Below are 17510 nucleotides of genomic sequence, written 5' to 3' on the forward strand. Positions count from 1 at the left end.
TATGTCAATCAAAAATCAGTTAAACCTTGATTTTCTATCAGCAACAAAGTAACCGTATTATCTGCTATGTCTTGGATTATGGAGTTAATAAGGGATCTTCGATCATGCATGAAGTAGTTCTTAATGTTTCAAAACAGATTCATGAGCTTGAGCTTCAGCATTGTGGATATTACCTAATTTTATTATAACCTGATGAGGAGGGTGAACTGGCGATCTTTTTTAATATCTCTGGTTGAAACAAATCTTTTTTAACACTTAAGAGTCATAGAGTCATACAGCATGGAAACAGACCCTTTGGTCCACCCATAATGTCAACCATAATCCCAAACTAAATTAGTCCCACTTGCCTGTGCGTGGCCCAGTTGGTGAAAAGCAACTGTGGAAATATATTTTGGTGTTTTTTCAGTGTTCTGCTCCACTGACTTTCCAAGCTGACTAACTGACTATTTATTGTTAATCACATCTTATTCATGTACTTATGTAAATGTCATTTAAACGTTGTAACTGTACTTGCATCTACCACTTCCTCTGAAAGTTCATTCCACACAAGAACCATACTGTTTAAAAAAAACAAAAACGTTGCCCCTCATGGGTTCTTTAAATCTTTCTCTTCTCACTTTAAAAATATGCTCCAATGTCCTGAAATCCCCCAACCTCGGAAAAAGACACTTTTCATTCACCTTATCCAAACAGCCATGATTTTATAAACCTGTATAATCTCTTATGCTCCAACGAAAAAAGTCCCAGCCTATCCAGCCTCACCTTATAACTCAAACCCTCCATTCCTGACAACATCCTGATAAATCTTTCCTGAACCCTTTCCAGCTTAATAATATTCTTCCTAAAGCAGGGTGATGTCTTTTTAGCATGGAGCTCTCAAACGTCAATTAAAATGTAGATTGCTAGAAAACAAAGGAGTCAATTACTATGTTGTTTTAAAAGACGAGGAACATTATTATCTATAGAACCAAAAATATTAGCAATGTAATGTGAAACACACAAAAAAATTCAGGTATTATGTTTAAAAGGAAGGAATGGTACAGACGGAGAAATAAAGCTTTGCAATTTAAGAGTGCTTAGAAGCATTAGATTTTAAATTTGGGAATACTATTGATTGGTGTTGATCTGCATCAATGTCAGAATCTGTAGATATCTTTGAGTCCTGGTGAATGTAAGTGTTTCCAGGTGCTCTTTCACCAGGTGGTGTTATTGAGATGATGAGAAAGACAGGCAAGGAAAGAAGGAGATTCTTCCAGTTCTGTTTACAAATCTGTTTTTCTTGTCTCTGCCTTGCTGCTGAAAAACAACTGTGGAAATATAGTTTGGTGTGTTTGTCAGTGTTCAGCTCCACTGTCTTTCCGAGCTGGCTAACTGACTATTTGTTGTTAGTCACATCTAATTGCTATGCTGTACTTGTAAAGCTCCCAATATAGCATTCAGTGTGAGATATGATTCTCTATGGTCAACATTTACGATCTGAAAAGAATGATTATTGACAACCAATTTGGATTTTCACTCAGCCTTGCAGTGTGATGTATTTGCATGGATTGAAAGCTATGTGTATGAATTGCCAGGGCCCTGTTCTTTGCAGACAGAACACGCTTAGGTGTTGCACCTGTTTCACTTCAATGAAATTGGTGACAATTATTTGCAGATTTATATCTCTGAATAATACCTTGATCAATCAGAATCAAGTTGACTGGCTTAAAATTTAAATAGAGCTTCACCGTTAACTATCAGTTGATGTTAATTAGTGGATTCTTCGTGGCCGGTCCTTAACCAGAGTCCACTTCCCAACCAACTAACCTCGTCCAGGCTAAATTTTGTTTCTCCCCTTTGAAGTTTGTAGTCTTATGAATTGTCCTGATGAGTGCAAGACATAAAGCTTTGATTTGTCTTTTTTCAACATTACGTTAGTAAAAGCTGATTTAATAGCACACGATAGCTGGAAGTTATTTCTGTAAAGATCTTTTGTGTTTCTTGCTAAATGAAACTTGTATAGCAGATAAACATGTTATGAGAAAGTGGTGAATAAGACTTTATTCTATATATGGAATGTTTTCTTTAGAGCCATGCAATACTGATCTACATTAAAGTTAAAAATCACACAACACCAGGTTATAGTCCAACAAGTTTAATTGGAAGCACACTAGCTTTTGGAGCGCCGCTCGTTCATCAGGTGGTTGTGGAGGACACAATTGTAAGGCACAGAATTTATAGCAAAAAGTTGCAGTGCGACGTAACTGAAATTATACATTGAAAAATACCTTGGTTGTCTGTTGAGTCTTTCATCTGTTCGAATATCATGATAGTTTCATTTCTTTCATGTGTAAATCACAAAACCTTTTTTCAAAAGTTGCATTCTCAGGTTAACTATAACAATTGGTGTTAGCTAGACAATATGTTGAAGATATTAGCCCCCTGTGTTCTCTGTCTATGCCATGATGTTTAGATTGACTCGAATCTAAAAAGTGAGATTACAGAGTTTTACATGAATTCATGCAGTTTTTGAGCAAAGTACCATGTAACTCTGCAAGTACGTAGTCACCCCACAAAATATGTTTGTGCATGTCGGGGTGTGTGTGTGTGTGTCTGGGTTGAGGGTTGTGAATGTGAGAGAGATTGTATATGTGTGTGTAGTGAGTGTAGAGTGTCTTAAGTCTGTGAGGGGTGCATGTCGGAGTGTGTGTGTCTGTAAGGGTGGTATGTGCGTGTCTGTGTATATGTTTGTCTGTGTGTATAGGAGTGTGTGCGCATGTGTGTGTAGGAGTGTCCGCGTGTGTGTATAGTGCAATGGTAGTCACCTGTAGTGTGACATGAACCCAAGTTCCTTGTTGAGGCCCTCCCTATGAGTATGGAACTTAGCTATCAGCCTCTGCTCGGCCACTTTTCGCTGTTACCTGTCCCGAAGTCCGCCTTGGAGGATGGTCACCCGAAGGTCCGAGGTTGAAAGTCCTGAACCGCTGAAGTGTTCCCCAACTGGGAGGGAACCCTCCTATCTGTTGATTGTTGTGTGGTGCCCATTTATCCGTTGCCGTAGCCTTTGCTTGGTTTCCCCAATGTACCATGCCTCCGGGCATCCTTGCCTACAACGTATAATATAGACTATGACTTTGTCTATCTTATACATTGCAGGCAAGGAAGCCCTGAGGCATGGTACATTGGGGAAACTGAGCAAAGGCTACGGCAACGGATGAATGGGCACCACACAACAATCAACAGACAAGAGTGTTACCTCCCAGTTGGAGAGCACTTCAGCGGTCCAGGACATTCAACCTCGGACCTTCGGGTGACCATCCTCCAAGGCGGACTTCGGGACAGGTAACAGCAAAAAGTGGCCGAGCAGAGGCTGATAGCTAAGTTCCATACCCATATGGAGGGCCTCAACTAGGACCTTGGGTTCATGTCACACTACAGGTGACCACCATTGCACAATACACACAGACACTCCACATACTCACACACACACACACACACACACACACACACACACACACACACACAGACACTCGCACACACCCTTAGACACACACTCCCACACTCACACAGGCATCCTCTCAGAGACTTAGACCACTGTACATGCATGCACACACTTATGCACTCTTTCTCACAGATCTTCACAGCCCCCCACCCCAGACATACACATGCTCCCACACTCACTCATGCACCACCTCACAGACTTAAGACACTCTACACTCACTACACACACACACATACACACTGTCTCACACTCACAACCCCCAACCCAGACACACAGACACAGACACAGACACAAAGACCCACATAAACACGTATATTTTGTGGGGTGAATTTGTACTTGCAGAGTTACATTGTAGTTTGCTCATAAACTGCATGAATTCATGTAAAACTCTCATTCTAATCAAAAAAGTGAGATAACAATCTAAACATTATGGCATAGACAGAGAACACGGGGCTGATACCTTCAACATATTGTCTAGCTAATACCAATTGTTACAGTTAACCTGAGAATGCAACTTTTAAAAAAAGGTTTTGTGATTTACACATGAAAGAAGTGAAACTATCATAGTAATCGAACAGAAGAAAAACTCAACAGACAACCAAGGTATTTTTCAATGTATACTTTCAGTTACGTCACACTGTAAATTTTTGCTATAAATTCTGTGCCTTACAATTGTGTCCTCCACAATCACCTGATGAAGGAGCGGCGCGCCGAAAGCTAGTGTGCTTCCAATTAAACCTGTTGGACTATAACCTGGTGTTGTGTGATTTTTAACTTTGTACATTCCAGTCCAACACTGGCATCTCCAAATCATATATTAAAGTTATTGTGGTATGTATGAGTATGGGTATTCAGGAGCTGAGTTATTTAACAAGGAAGAGTTGTTAGCAGGGTTGGATCTAGAGGCAGGGGATTGGGTGTCCTTGTGATGTCTGGGCTGGAAGATCAGTGAACAATTGGGAAAGTGGGGTAGAGCAATTTGATACTTACCCAGGGCTAAGAGCAGTTATAATTCTTTTAACTTTTCCTAGCTAATTATTAAGTGAAATAAGTCAGAACCCTCCACAGTCTCACACCCTAATTCACAGTTGGAAACTTTTGCAGAGGTTTTACATCCCAGATAATTGCCCTTCAGTAATTTCAACTTGCTGGGTAATTCCCATGCAGTCTATTGTGTCAGGACCTGCATCTCTAGCCTATGCTTCAACAGTGACTCTATCTAGGCTAGTGTATTTCAATCTTACTGGAGCACGTATTTTCAAATCAGCCAATTTAGAGAAATTATTACACAGCCTGGAGCAGGAGGGACTTGAACTCAGACTTCTTGGATTAGAGGTAGGGACACAACCACTGCACCATAAGAACACTCAGTCTTCCTGGAGTTGTTTTTTTTGTTTAATTCAGCCTATTCAGGGATGTTATGACACATTTCTGGACCAGGTGGGACTTGGACCTGGGCTTCCTGATTCAGATGTAGGGACATTACCATTGTGCCAGAAGTGTTGAGTTCTTTTTTCCTGAGGTTCTTACACACTTGATGCAATTGCAACATGCCAACTTTTGTGACAAGCAAAATTTATTAAGCACAGTACAATACAAGCTTTAGAGAAACCCTGATCACTCTTCGCTATGCTTGCGAATCGTGTCCAGGGGTCGGTCTCTGAGCAAAGGAAACATTTCTTCCTTTATACAAAATCGTTACATCACAGTTAATAATGCTCACAAGACAACCCCCAGTCACACCTTCACAGTGACATGCCACTCAAGATACAATGCAGAGACCACCACCTCACCTCCAGAAACAATGTAATGCAAATCTTCCCTTAATGGCCAGATCTGGTGTTAATTTTTTTTTGTAACTATAGGGGAATTGTCGAATTCCAACTGTCATGTTTTTATTGATTTCTGAATAGGGATGAAAATGCAAATCATCCCTGAATGCAAGGGATGGGAATGTAAACCTCCCACATTCCACCTATAAGACAAAGACACACCATCCTACCCCGGGGCATTCAATTTCTTGCAGGTCAGCAGAGCACATTAACTCTTTAATATCACAGAAGAGACTTTCAATCTTTCTGGAATATTATTCTTTTCACAATATCCTACAAAATGAAACTCCTTTCAGGAGGAGATCAAAGCTTTTGAGCCGAATAGAATAGAAAGATTTGAGATTTTGGAGAAGAGGTTTAGCTCAGGTTGTGGATCAGGTTGTAAATTTGCTCACTGAGCTAGTAGAGTTGTTCTCAGATGTTTCGTCACCATGCTTGGTAATATCGTCAGTGAGCTCTCGGTGAAGCATTAATGTTCTACCCTGCTTGCTATTTATCTGTCTTGGTTTGTTGTGGTAGGTGATATCATTGCCGATTCTGTTTCTGAGAGGTTGATAAATGGGATCCAAATCTATATGTTTGTTAATAGAGTTCTGTTTTGAATGTCAGGCCTTTAGGAATTCCCGTGCATGTCTTTGTTTAACCTGTCCCAGGATGAATGTAATGTCCCAGTTGAACTGGTGTCCCTCTTTGTCAATGTGTATGGATACCAGTGATTGTTGGTCATGTCTTTTGGTGGCTAGTTGGTGCTCATGTATCCTAGTAGCTTGCTTCCCGCCCATTTGTCCAATGTAATGTTTGTTGCAGTATTTTGTATATGACATTCGTTCATCAGGAGCTGTTTCAGTGTGGTGGTAGGTTTGTGGGCTACCATAAGTAATGTCCTGATGCAGCTCTGTTTGTGGGTGTTGAGATGGTTGCTTCTGTATCAGTTGAGTATCTGGTCAGTGTTTGTGGCTTTCCTGTACAGGAGCTGCATCAGGGTGTTATTTAAATGAGCCACAACAACACTGCAGCACCCAGGAACTATGGAACGCCGAGGAAAAACACCTATACAATGTATTCAGAAACAACGATTACCTGATAAGTGCAGTCTGCCGATTCCTGTACAACAGACCTAAACAGGAAGACACAACACGTCCAGATACTCTAACAAATCTACCAAACGTCAAAGACATCTTGGAGATGATGGCCAGACTACTCTAGCCTATAGGCATCATTGTGGCCTACAAACCTACCACCACACTGCAACAGCTCCTGATGAATATAAGGGACCCCGAACCAACAATCAGCAGAATGAGCACCATGTACAAAATATCTTGCAAAGACTGCAACAAACATTACATTGCACAAATGTGCAGGAAGCGAGCGACCAGGATACATGAATACCAGCTAGCCACCAAAAGACATGACCAACTATCACTAGTATCCTTACACATGCACGAAGAGGTACACCAATTCAACTGGGACAATACTTCTATCCTGGGACAGGCTAAGCAAAGACACATACAGGAATTCCTAAAGGCCTGGCATTCAACCCAGAACTCCATTAACAAACGTATAGATTTGGACCCCATTTACTAACCTCTCAGAAACTGAACCAGAAATGATATCACCTACCACAACAAACTGAGACAGATAAATGGCAAGCAGGGTAGAACACCAACATTTCACCGGAGGTTCACTGATGATGTTACATAGCATAGTGACAAAATGTCTGAGAACAATTCTACCAGCTCAGTGAGCAAATGTACAACCAGAATAGAAAGGTAATGTTTAATGGATTTGATCTTCTAATGATATTTTTTTAAATCAGCTTATTCAAAGATGGTCAAACAGGTTGTACTTGAACCTGGGCCTTCTAACTTCGACCAAGGGACACTAACACTGCATCACAAGATTCCTGGAAGATGATTTTAAATCTGCCTGTTCAGAGATGCTATGACTCCCATCTGGAGCAGGCAGGACTTGAATGTGGACCCAGAAGTAGGAGCAGTATTACTGTGCCACAAGAACCCTCTTTGCTCATTTGTGTAACATTGTTTGAAACATTTTTTCTAATCAACTTATTCAGAGATGTTATCACACATCCCCAGAGCAGGTGGGACTTCAACCTGGGCCTGCTAGTCCAGAGAGTCCTTCAATCATCTTGAAAGATATTTTCCATTCAGCCTGTTGAGAGATGTTACGACACATCCCTGGAGCAGTTGGCACTTGTGCACTTCCATCTGTCTCAGCAATTGAGCTGCACATTTACATGCCTGGAGTAGGTGGGACTTGAATCATGGCCTCCTTGCTTTAGAGGTAGGAGCACTATCACTGCACTGCAAGAGCACATCAATCTCCCTGAACACTTATAACTGAGTTGGGGAACAACTGACACCTCCCAGCATCTATCAATGTCACCCTGCAGCATACATTAGGACCTCTAGGACCCTGAACACAGCAAAGGCAGCATGTGTACCTCTAGACCGAGAGGCCCAGGATCAAGTCCCACCTGCTCCAGAGGTGTGTAATAACATCTCTTAACAGGTCGATTAGAAAAAATTTGTATGACTCTGAAAGAAGTTGTCATATTGTTTTAATATACTTCACATAGTGAATACTTCAGAGTGCTTGAAGTTTGGCCAAAATGGTATTCAACCTACATTAGCAACTTCCCACAGATATATGCCCCTATTTACTTGTTTCTGGATTAGTGGTGCTGGAAGAGCACAGCAGTTCAGGCAACGTCCGAGGAGCAGTAAAATCGACGTTTCGGGCAAGAGCCCTTCATAACTTATGAAGGTCTTTTGCCCGAAACGTCGATTTTACTGCTCCTCGGATGCTGCCTGAACTGCTGTGCTCTGCCAGCACCACTAATCCAGAATCTGGTTTCCAGCATCTGCAGTCATTATTTTTACCCTATTTACTTGTGCCTAGTGAGATTTTACTTTTTGTGTGGAATGGTACGCTACTTTTGAAGTAGCATAAATTAAGTTCACTGCTCATGGGAATTTGTGTTTAGCAAGTGACACCTCGAATAGTGCAACATTTGTTATTTAATTCTACTGGCAGTCTAGGATCTATACTTAATTCTGGTGTGGACTTGCACCCACAACATTCTGACCCAGAGATGAAAGTAATACTAAGTGAGCCAGGCTAATGCCAGTTCCTGGGATTACTGTCCTTCACATTCTATCAAGGTTTTGTCAATGATAAGCGAGGTTGGTACATAGGCTCTCAGCAGCAGAAGTAATGAGTCTTGCTCATGGAGAGGACCGAGGGGTAAAAACCCACCTCTAGATCAGTCTAAAGATTGAGATTGGGAATATTGTTTCAGTCAGGTGTGATCAGAGGAACGATATTTTGGTCATGAAGGAAATTGAAGATGGTAGCATCAATCATCCCATATTGAACTGGATGCAATTCTGGTTTGACCCACACTGACATTCAAGAGGTTTGATAACATAGAGCTTTAGGGGTGCAATGGATGTGAACGTTAGCAAAGCACATGATCTAATGTCTATGGATAATTGTGCCAAATACAAGTAAATGAGAAAAAGTGAAAAAGGCTTTCAATTATATAACATTTCTCACCAGCATTAGACAGCCCCATGTACTTTACAGCTAATGTAATTTTGAAGTGGTTGCCCCTGTTATAATGTTTTTTTTTAACTGGCTGGGAAACCTGTCGATAATTATACAATGGTGGGTACAGACACAATGAGTCGAAAAAGGTGGCGCTGGAATAGCACAACAGGTCAGGTAGCATCAGGGGAACAGGAGAGTCGATGTTTCGGGCATAAGCCCTTCATCAGGAACATTCCTGCTCGTCAGATGCTGCCTGACCTTCTGTGCTTTTCCAGCGCCATTCTTTTTGACTGACTCTCCAGCATCTGCACCTTTCTGTTAGGTACAGACATAATGTTGGAGTTTGGTTAATCAACTAGCTAAGAGCTGGTGAAGGCAATCTTGTCCAGCTGGACAGTAGAGGAAAGGTATTGGTAGAAACTGGTCTAGCCATTCTTGATGTTTCATTTAGTGGTACCTTTTGTTTTGGTACAGCTGTGCTTCCTTCCTAGTTTCTTCACCTTTTGCACTGATTTTTACAGTTCTTTAAAACTCCATCATTAACCGGGAATGGCAGACATATGGACAGAAAGAAATTTGTCATAAAGATATTAGAACATGATATAAAATGGATCCATGGATTTCTGTTTGAACTGCAGTCATTATTATGTAGAGATATGTGATCCCCAATTTGTATTTAAACCCTCAAAACAGCAAATTGTAAGATCAGTTGTTCTTGATGGTATTGGTCAAGATGCAATGTGAGCACGTTGTTTTTCGTAGAATACTGTTTTATGTTCACCTGCCAGATTTGTTGCTCCTTAGTTTAGTATCTGAATGGAAAGGCACATCTCAGACAATGCAGCTCTCCTCTCAGTATTGGCATCAAGGCCTAAACTTGAGCTTTTTTGAGATGCTTAACTTTGTATCTGTCTGCCATAAAGATGTTTTGATTAATGGACTTGGAATTGGCTTCCTGTGTTTTGCCTTTATTGCAATTTCGAAGCTTGTATGTTTTCAGTGTTTAGCACAAATGTGCTGCTTCAGTTTTTAAGACCACAATGATGAGTGTTTATTACTTAATACTGTCTTCCAAGTCATTCACTTGTATTCACTCTGATTTGCATCAAACATGTAGATTGTAGTTAAAAATCTTCAGTATGGCTTTCCAGCATGACTTTGAATTATAGTTTTATACCAAAACAATTCTCAGTATGATGCTAGAGGAACAGTTTCAGTTCATCTTTTTGATAAAGGTAATAACCGAAAAGAATTATTGCTGATATTAATTTAGTGGATTAGCTCCATCTCCTGGATGTACTGAGCTTTAAATTGCTGATTATAGCATTGTCCCTGACATCTATATGACCGTGAACTAGATCCTACAATCATCTGATGTTGACACATTTCTATCCTGCAATACTTTACAGCAGGAGCCAAAGCAACAAGAATCTGACATTTTTTTCCTATCTTAGCTTAAGAACTAAATTAATTATAGAACCAGTGCTGTTGCTCTGGATGTGATCAGTTAGCTTGTTTCAGGTCTAAATCTGAACAAATTGAGAACACTATCCTTTCTTTTTGGTTTAGTGCTTCAGAGGCATCATCATGACCACTGCAGTAGCACTTAAAATTGGGGGGTGCGTGTGAAGGGGAGAGGGACTTTGCTGCATCATAAATGGCATGACAAGGGAACTAAATTTCTATAGTAGGTAGAGAACCTGGATTGTTAAACGTTTATCTGCACAACTTTTATCTTTCTTTCATCTCAGGGAAAATAAGGGAAAGGTGCTTTTAGACAGAAGCTACAAGGAGGAAACATGAGAAGAATAAGAAGCAACATTTGACATGTTTAAAATTTCAGAATGATTATCTGAAGGAATGAGGTCGCACAGTTTAAAGTGTTAAATTTATGGGCAAGAAAGGCTTAATTGACATTGCATTAATAATTATGAAAACATTAATAAAACTTGCACTGCTCATTACTAGTCTTGACATTCTGCCACGAGCTTAATGGTCAATTAATGTACAAAGCCATTAAATCTTCAGAACAGTGGGCTAGTGAAGGGAGAGTTGCTGTTTATGTGAAGCATGAAGTGGAGCAAGGTAACTTGATCAGCAGGTTCTGGAGATTCCATGAATCACAATGACTCTTTCACTTCCCTAAACTTGTTGGCTGTTTATGCATGGCTATATTGGAGTGCATCATTGTTTTTTTTTTCAGGAAGATCTGGCACAGTAAGTTTGAAAAAATTAAATAAATATAAATTGGCTTTCGATTAAGTTTAGTAACTAAATGTGTTCCAAAGTGTTATAGCCTATCTGAATTTGGCTTTTGTGCCACTGCTTCAAAATAGCACAACTGGATGATTGTTGCATTTCTCATAATTTATTACTTTTGCACTTTATTACTTTTGCATCTGGCTTGATGAAATGACTACCATGCTCCAGAGAAGTTAGAGAGCTCCTGTTATTTACATTGTTGGCATAGGTCATTCAACTGGAAGTACCCCTCTCTTTGGATAGTGATTGCAGTTATGCAGTGAAGGTTGGAGTGAAACATTTGCTTATTCACCAGTATTGTTCTTTGTGTATGATTTCAGAAATAACTTCTGTAAATATTCAAGAAATGGGAAAATTATACTTTTGACATCATGGGATCATGAATCCCTACAGTGCAGATAGAAGTCATTTGGCCCATCTGGTCTTAGCTGAACCTCCACGAGCATCCCCCCAAATTCCAGCCTCCCACCCTATCACCATTAACTCTGTAGTTTACCATGGCTGATCCACCTAGCCTACGTGCTGGATGCTACTGGGCAATTTAGCATGGCCAATCCATCTAACCTGCACATTTTTGGACTGTGGGAAGAAACCAGAGCTCCTGGCAGAAATCCACATAAACTTAGGAGAGTGTGCAGACTCCATGCAGACAGTCGTCTGAGGCTAGAATTGAACCCACATCCCTGGTGCTGTGAGGCAGCAGTGCTAACAATAGTGCCACCCTGGTGCTCTAAGGTTATGGTGCAGCATTAATTTGAAATCATTCAAGAATTAATTTTGTCCTACCTGTGGCTGGATATTGTGGGAACTGTGGTTGTAGAGACAGAAGAAGTGGTGGAAAGAGAGTTTATATTCTGCAAGTGGAAATTTAGATTTTTTTAAAAAAGATATTTACATTATCGCTTGATGACGTAGTAACTAACATCTTTTATAATAAATTTTAAAATTTATTTACAAGTTACTTTCAAACTTCAAACGTTTTGTAAAGTTGAAACACTTTACCAGGGTAGGGCTTCTACAGTTAATGGCAGTGCCTTGGGTAGTGTTGTGGTACCTGCACTAAGGGTGCAGGTACATATTTCTTGGAAGTTTATGTCACATATAGACAAGGTGGTTAAAAAGGCATTTGGCATGCTTGCTCCTTTGAGTGTAGAAGTTGGGAAATCATGTTGAGGTTGTACAGGACATTGGTGAGGCCTGTTCTGCAGGTTACCCAGTTGTAGGAAGGATATCATCAAGCTGGAATGGGCTCAGAAGAGGTTTACCAAGATGTTGCCAGGAAGGGAAGGTTTGAGATATAAAGAAAGGCTGGATAGGTTAGGGCTTCTTTCACTGAAGTGTAGGAAGTAGAGAGGCAACCTGATAGAAGTTATAAAATAATGAGAGGTATAGATAGAGTTAATGTTAGTTGTCTTTTCCGTAGGATGGGGGACTTTCAAGAGTAGGGGGACATATTTTTAAGGTGAGAGGAGAGAGACTTTAAAAAAAACATTAGGCAAGTGTTTTACATAGAGAACGGTTGCCTGTGGAATGAACTTCCTGAGGGAGTGATGGATGCAGATACAATTACAATGTTTAAAAGATATTTGGATAGATACAAGACTAGAAAAGATTCGAAGAGATATGGGCCAGGAGCAAGCAGATGGGGCTAGTTTGATTTGGGATGATGTTTGGCATGGATTGTCAGACCGAAAGGTCTGTTTCCATGCTGTATGACTCTTCAAGAAGGAAAAAATATCGTAAGGTTTTGTCATTATACAGTTATAGTAGACTTTTATCATGTGCAAAATAGTTCTATCTGGCGAACAAAAATGACTAGGTTGTCATTGCTATAATTCAAAGGAATGATTCCTATAACATTGCTTGTCAATTCAGGTCAATTAACGCTGTGAAATATGAAGTAACTTGCTTCGATGTACAGTACCATCACTTTTCCATTCTTTACTATTTCTGTTTTGATCTTTGGGACAGCTTTTACTGCTTATTATGTTATAGAGTCATACAGCATGGAATCAGACCCTTCAATCCAACCAGTCCATACTGAACATGTTCCCAAACTAACCTAGTCCCACCTGCCTGCAAATATTTTTTTAAACATTGTAACTTACCTGCATCCACCTCTGGCGGTTCATTCTGCACGTGAGCCACTTCTCTTGGTCCGATATAGAAGTGTCATAGCAATAATTTGAATTATTTAAATTTATTCAACAGCCGTGATACTGCTGTCATTTATGAATATGCATTTCATCAGAGGTGCAAGTTCTTCAAAATAACTTAATTTGAAGTAGCTTGTATTTCTAATTAGATGTGATTAGGTTATAAATACTATATTTCAATTTGGGATTCAGAGTATCAAGTGTCCTGAAGTAATTTTCTCCCTCCTGTTGAACAATATGACTATCCTTCATATCAGTGGCAAAAAGGGAACATACTGTTTGCATTGTGCTACATAACTCTGGATCAGGAATTCAGGGCTATGTGGTTAGATTGTATAATGGTTGTTCATATAAGGTTGTATGCTGACAAGAGAGCAACTGCATCCACATGGAGACCATGTCAGTCTTTTTGGGGAATTGTAATCATTGAACTTAAACACTTCTTTACTTTCTACTTTGTACCTTGCTTTAAAATTGCCCCATTTAATGCCATTTTGTGTTAACTTCGCTAATTGTTTGGGACTGCCTTTCCAACTTGTTGCACTTTAGTTGTTTTTATGTAATTGCCTGAATTGTCATTATCAGCATTGCATGTTACTGGAGTTCCATGTTGTCATTGCAGATCTGCATTCAGTAAATGAATCGAAATTGTATTGACACAAATCTGAAAATTTAGAGAAAGAATGCTACAAATCAATCTGAAAGTGACTTAAGATCTCTATTAGCTATCTATGAACAGGATTAAATGTTAACTTCAAAGGGTTAAGGATACTTGGGAAGTAAATCAACTACATGCAATATTCAGAGATAGAGAAGGTGTAAATATGAAACACAGGGTTTCTTGAATGAAAATTCACGCAGATGTTGGGCCAGAAGAACTGCAGAAGAAAACAATGTTTTTAAATCTGGCAGGGAAAAATATGACAGTTTTCAGTGAAGTTTATGGTAAGGGTCAGTAGACCTGTGTCTTTCTTCATAGAATTATCATATTATGCAGCACAGAAGGAAGCTATTTGGTCTATCAAGCTTCTACTGGTTCTTTGTATTAGCTATCCAACTGCATATGGTCCCACTCTCCTGCTCTTCCCCATAGATGCAATATTTTCTCTTCATTAATAAGCTGTTTATTTTCTATTCATTGTGTTTTTTCCAGACAATAAGCTTTCAAAGAAATCTAGCTTTGGCTTTATGAATTGATTCCTATGGATAATTATGATCTATTTAACTGTTTTACTTAAAACCACAATTTAGGCGAAGGCTTTCTGATCGCTCTCCACCTTGAGCAAACTGCACATTGAAAGAATATGTGAAAGGTGGAATATTTAGTTTTAATAATTTTGACTGGAATGGGTTTAAAAGGAGCAGGACTCGAGTCAATGCTCGGATTTTTTTTGTTTCAAATTTCCAATGTCTGCAACGTTTTGTTTTTATTATTAAAGCTAGAATTTAGTTTGATATTAAGTCCAGATATAGACCTTTTTTCCCCTTGACCTGCATTGAGCTGAAGTACACAAATAATTTTTAAAAAGTCAGATCTAGTAAAGGAATTTCATTTTTAACAAACATGCTTGTGTTTTTTGAGGTAGGAGGGTTTTGCTGAGGTGACTGAGGGTAAGGTAATTGATGTCATGTATATGAATTTCTGTAAAGCATTTGATAAATTGTCACATAATAATCTGGCTCGCAAATTTGGATCCCTTGGAATAACGGATGGTTACCTACTTGGCTGAGTGACAGGAAGCAGAGAGTAGTGGTCTTTTGGATTGGATTATTTTCATGTCTTGGATGTCAATGTACAGGACACAATTAAAAAATTTGCAGAGGTACAAAGCCTGAAGTGTTGTGAACTGAGGATGGTAATGGTAGACTTCAGGTGCACAAGGTTGAGAGGAACATAGGTTATTGGAAAGCAAGGACATAATATTTAATGCAGAGAAGTGTGCAACAGTACATTTTGATAGGAGGAGCAAGAAGAAGTACTATAACATCAAATGTGCAACATCAGAACAGGGTATAAATTTGCATACATTTTTGTATGTAATAGGGCAAGTTGCGAAAAGTATTAAAGGGCATGAAGGATTCTGAGTTTTATAAAGCACGGCATAAAGTACAGAAGCAAAGAAATAATTCTGCACCTTCGTAGTACATTGGTTTGACCTCAATTGGCATTTGAAAGAATGGGAACACATTAAAGAGGATTGAGAAGTACAGGTCATAAATGCCAGTGATTGGAAAAACAATGCAAGATATCTAGGATTCAGAAATAATTGCCTGAGAGCGTGGTGGGGGCAGATTCAATCCTGATTTTCTAAAGAAACTGGGTAAATGTTTGAGGAAAGCACACTTGCAGTGCTGCGTGGCAAGGGCAGCTGAGTAGGATTAATTAAATTACTCTTCCAGGGAGCTGTCACAAATTTAGCAGACTGAATGGCCTTCTGTTCTTTAACTTCATGATTACATGCATCATTCTCAAGCTGTAATATTTCCTAAGATAGTGGTATTTACTATTTCCCCACTTAGCGTATTGAGATATGATGCACCTGTAGTTTGAAAAAAATTTTCAACATGTACCTGTTTGCCAGTGAACTTATTCTAATTGATTTGAAACACGAGCAGGGAGGAGCGTTTCAGTGTAACATCCCCTCAGTTGGGACATGAATTTGTCTTCTCATGTGGCAAGGAAGGCCAAAAAAAAATCTGTTCATAGTTAAAGCAGAAATTATAGTTAGTGGGTGACATGTCAAAATGTATGACATCTTAATATGACAAAACTGGGCCCATGATGCAATGGTAATGTCACTGGACTAGTCAGCTGGAGGCCCAGGCTGGTGCTCCGTGAACATAGGATGAAATCTGACCATACAGCTAGTGAAATTTAGCTATCATTGATTGTTGTAACAACCCGTGTAGTTCATTAATGTCCTTTAGGGATAAGCAGCTGCTTGCTTGGCCTGGCTACATGTGATTCCAGACTCTCGGCAATGTAGTTAACTCTTAACTGTCCTCTGCAATGACTGAGCAAGCCACTTGGGCACAAAGGATCAGCAATAAATGCTGGCCTGAAGACTAAGCCCATATCCCATACAAGAGTAAAGACATTGCCAGCCTAGCGAATGGTCTTGGCATCTCAAACCTACTTCCCTGACTGTCTCTACACAATATATTTAACCTATGCAGTTTCACAAAGGAAAATGTGAAATAGGAATTAAAGGTGAACTTCAGAAAAGTAATGGATTTTCATTCAGCGATTCACATTTTCAAACCCAAGAATATACTGTTGTGGAAAGTTGGATTGCATGGAATCCAAAGGGTGCTGGCAAATTGGATACACAATTGGCTTAATGGTAGGAAGCAGAGGGTAATAGTGAAAGGATCCTTGTTGGATTGGGCGCCTGTGACTAGTGGCGTGCGTCAGGGGTCAGTTCTGGCCCATCACTGTTTATTATCAATATCAGTGATTTGGATGAGAATGTACAAGGCATGATTAGTAAGTTTGCAGTTGACACCAAAATAGGCGGTACCATAGACAGTGAGGAAGGTTATCAGAAATTGCAGCAGGTCCTTGATCAGCTGGAGAAGTGGGCTGAGAAGTGACAAACGAAGTTTAGCTCAAATCCTCCAACCCTGGCAACATCTTTGTAAATCTTTTCTAAACCCTTTCAAGTTTCACAACATCCTTCGGATCGAAAGGAGACCAGAAGGGAGAGGGGGGACTGACTTTTTCATTTGCACCAACTTGACCTGCAGTGAGAGAAACGGAAGGATTGAGTGATGGAACTGTGTGTGAGCATTTGAAAGTTCACAGACTTGCCTGTGGTGAGCAGCACTTTTCTTATTTTTTCTTCTGCACAGATCTCAAAGGTCTACATGCAGCAGAAACCTCCAGAACTGAAAGATGATGCTGTAAAAGGCATCATCACATCAATCGCCATGCTCAGATTCTTGGAGTGGCTGTGCGCAGTATAGAGAGCACGTTGGTGGCAACTAAGAAGGAAGCTCAGTACCCAAGAAGTATGAGAAGTTTGGCAGCATAGATTGGTGTGAGTCCTTGATGCATGTGATGGTTAAGTGGGCACGCTTATGTGACATGGTTGTACAGTGATTAAACTGAACAATTCCCCTAGTGTATGAGATTGCAGTGAGAAGACTGTAGCACCTGTACTAGCAGAAAGCAGTAGCTGTTTCATACTTTTCCTGCATTGTGTC

General features: G+C 39.9%; 1 protein-coding gene across 5 annotated transcripts in view; it reads left to right on the forward strand.

Moving 5' to 3' along the window:
- Positions 1–17510, forward strand: part of LOC140480385 (triple functional domain protein) — a 588738-nt gene that overhangs the window by 148323 nt on the left and 422905 nt on the right. The window lies entirely within an intron of this gene.

The sequence above is a fragment of the Chiloscyllium punctatum genome, chromosome 8 (genome assembly GCF_047496795.1).
Source record: "Chiloscyllium punctatum isolate Juve2018m chromosome 8, sChiPun1.3, whole genome shotgun sequence".
NCBI lineage: Eukaryota > Metazoa > Chordata > Chondrichthyes > Orectolobiformes > Hemiscylliidae > Chiloscyllium > Chiloscyllium punctatum.